Source organism: Triticum aestivum, chromosome 6A (genome assembly GCF_018294505.1).
Source record: "Triticum aestivum cultivar Chinese Spring chromosome 6A, IWGSC CS RefSeq v2.1, whole genome shotgun sequence".
NCBI classification, from domain to species: Eukaryota; Viridiplantae; Streptophyta; class Magnoliopsida; order Poales; family Poaceae; genus Triticum; species Triticum aestivum.
In genome coordinates this window covers 5466668-5470068 of record NC_057809.1, presented here as the reverse complement: position 1 = coordinate 5470068, position 3401 = coordinate 5466668, and the positions used below count along the sequence as shown (strand labels likewise).

The window sequence follows — 3401 nt, the reverse complement described above, 5'->3', positions numbered from 1 at the left end:
TGCGCCCAGCAGTCATGGCGACAAGAATGCAGCCACCTGAAGTGGGAACATCGGAAAAGATTATTTTTCAGATGAAGTCTATTCCATTATGGTCAGTCAATCGAAAATTCCGCTGCTTCTCAGACAGTGGCACCTCGACGCCAGAGAAGAGATTCACAATCAGGAACATGGTCGATCCTTCTACCGCGCCCATCCATCCTCCGTCATAGTCGGAACTTGAACTTTCAATAGCCGCGATCCATCCACCGTCGTACGATCCGATGAACTGCATGTTGCGCAGCTTGCTTGGGATTGGAACCTGAAGGACCACACCTTCCTCGGGGCAGTAAATTAGGCGCTTCTCGGTGACAATGCCCCGGTCCACAGGTGAGAGGACCAGCAGAGGGAGCGCCGGCGGCGTTGGGTGCTGCAACGCGGCAGAGCGCCATGACCCGCATACGCCGGTGAAGCATACACGGCCGAGCGGCGAGGCGACTCTCCCCCGGACCATGTTGAGGAGGTCGTCGGAGAGGTTTGACCAATCCACTGCCGAGGGCGAGCACCGTTCTTGTTTCGTGCCCTTGGTGCCGTTGCGTCGTTGCAGTTGCAGGCCGATCTATGCAGTAATTTATCTAGTTATAGTATAAAGTCACGTAGAGTCCTAAATAAAGTTGTAAACTGGACTGGTGGTTGTACGAGTCCGGCAGGGCGTTGGACGTGGCACAATACGTACGAGATAATCAGAAAAAAGATTTCGTTCCATCGTCTAGCTACGAGTCGCTACGTGCGCCAAACGCCGAAGTACATCGATCACGTACTACTGTAGCCAACCAATAATCGACTAAGCTGCTTGTTCGGCTAGCTTGCACGTACATACAGATAGAGGATCGACAATGTGTCAACGTCACGGACTAGATCGGGACGTCTCCGGCCGAATCTCTAGTTACCAAACAATTACGGAAACCCAAGTCATACCAAAATATCCCATAATCCTACTTATATTAACTAGGATGCACATCTATGATCTGGGCTAATTATACAGCATCGATCTCGGTACGCAACCGGATCTCGCCCTGTACTGAGCTCCCTCCTAGAGCCACCTATAGAGGCATCGACCATGGCAGGCAGCGGCGCCAAGTCAAGCTGCAAGACGGCGGAGGCAGAAGGCAACGTCAATGTCGTTGGACGTGCTGGTGGACATTACGGTGCGCACCGACCCGGCCACCCTCGTGCGCTGTGCCGCCACGTGCATGGACCGCGTCAAGGAATACATCAGCCTCCACGGCCCCCTCTGCCTCCAGCAGGGAGACCGCTTCGTGCTCCCCCTCCTGCGCGACAATCTGATCTACCAGTCCCACGGCTGGCCCAAGCCCGAGGAGGAGCTGTTTCTAGTGGACACCAGCGTGCCGGATGCCACCAAGCTGCGCACGGCTAGCCGCGGAGGCTTTCCCCTCTCGTCACGCGATGGTCTTGTCCTCGCCCGTGTAGGCTTGGCACAAGAGCTCCGCGTGTGCGACCCGGCCACCGGCAGGAGTCTCACCCTACCATCCGAACAGGCGTTCCCAAGAACGACTGGGGTAAATTATGTCGTGCTCGTCCGTGGCGATGATAAGGGGGCCACCTCCGTTGGCCGGCATTTTCAAGTGGTCAAGGCATATCTAGAGATGTCACAGTACAGCGGCAACCTGCAGCTCCAGACCTTCTCATCGGAGCATGGCGTGTGGGGCCTCTACACCAACAACTATCTACCTAACCTATTTGGCAACCACTTGCAACAAAGCCTCGGCAAGGCCCTGGTCACCGGCAGCACTGTCCACTGGTTGTGCTAGACTGACACCGGGTCCTATGTCCTGAAGCTCCGTGTCAGAGCGGCAAAGGTGATGGCGAGGATGCTCCCAAAAGGGTTCCCACACCACGAACAACACCAAAAACTTCTAGCAACATCGTCGGCGGGTCGGGATGTGCTTGTGCTCGTCGCTGAAGAGGACAAGATATCGGCATGGGCACAATCAAAGCATATAGGCAAGTGGCAGCAACGGCCACATGTGGTGATCAACATGACAGAGAAAATTTCGCGGTTCCTTGAGAAGGAAGGCGGTAGTTGCATTCCGCCGACGAACCCAGTCCAATTCAAGCTAATCTGGTTTGCCGAGAAGAGCGGTACCGTGCTCATCGACACATGCCGTGGTTTCTTTTGGCTCGACCTGCAGTCTATGGAGATCGTGAGGTGGTTCTTGGATCATAGGATCCCATACACTACCCATAATATCCCCTATGAGATGAGTTTGACGGCTTGGGTTCCAACATTCAGTAGCACTTTGTGATTAATTCGTTCATGTTCTTGTTCCATTCTCAACTTCATTATCAACTATAGAAGCACACATGTACGATTTTGTTGAGCAAATAATATAATTTTACAAGTTTTATTTGCCAATTAGTGAGGAAATTGATGTCCCATCATAATATACCTCTGATTTTGCTAGTTTTATCTGTACTTGTGCAAGCATTTTGTCTTCTTTCATCTGAATTGAGATGTCCTCCAATTTTCGCTTGAACCACTGCATGCTGAAGATTCATGAAATGAATGTAGACGCATCATGATTTTGCATAATTCCTACCCGACGGGTTCTGTGACTTTTTTTAGAAAAGGGACGGGTTCTTTGACTGGTCGTTGGATGTCGTCGCCTAGGAAGGGAAAGGACTGACCGCTTGCTGCTGCACTAAGTCGCTGCTGGTCAAGACCTCCAGGTATATATGGAGCAAGCATAATTCGTTGCTGATTATGGTGGTAAGCTGTGATCTGCATATGGTTATTTTATTAAACTGGTGCTGGTTTATTATGACAATTCCATGTTAATTCTACGATTTGGTCGGTTTATGGTAAGGAAGTGTTGGTTTATTATTTCTTAGATACACGTGTTTCGCGATCGACCTCACGATCAGGTTTATGCCTAACCCACCCATTGGGTCAGAATATATCATTGGGCTATATTGTGTACCAGAAAATCATATATTTCACACGGTCAGTCATCCTTGGTTTTCAAAAGAATTGCTATATTCTTTTTGTGTGCTTCAGAGTAACCGAGCAGAGAAAACATAATGCTATAAAGTATTCTCTCTGTCCAAATGTTATTTCGGGAAAGAGGGAGTATCATAATACTAGTTTGTCATGGTAACGAAATATGATTTGTATGGTGTTCTCAACAAAGTCCATGAGACAGAGACGCCTATTATGGTGCAGAGCGGCCTTCACAATACTGTTACGTGCACTTGGTTTATTTTTTGAAATCAAATCGTCTTTTATTTCACTAGGCTACTGATATAAAAATTGTCATATGCCCCGTCACGTAAACGAGGGCATCTATTTGTTCTAATTAATGAAGGGATATGAAGATATGTAAGCTATATAGCTGTAACGAATG

General features: G+C 49.3%; 1 pseudogene; it reads left to right on the top strand.

The window, feature by feature from the left end:
- The first annotated feature begins 999 nt into the window (after positions 1–999).
- On the top strand, positions 1000–2303 carry LOC123129254 (uncharacterized; annotated as a pseudogene).
- Positions 2304–3401: the final 1098 nt, after the last annotated feature.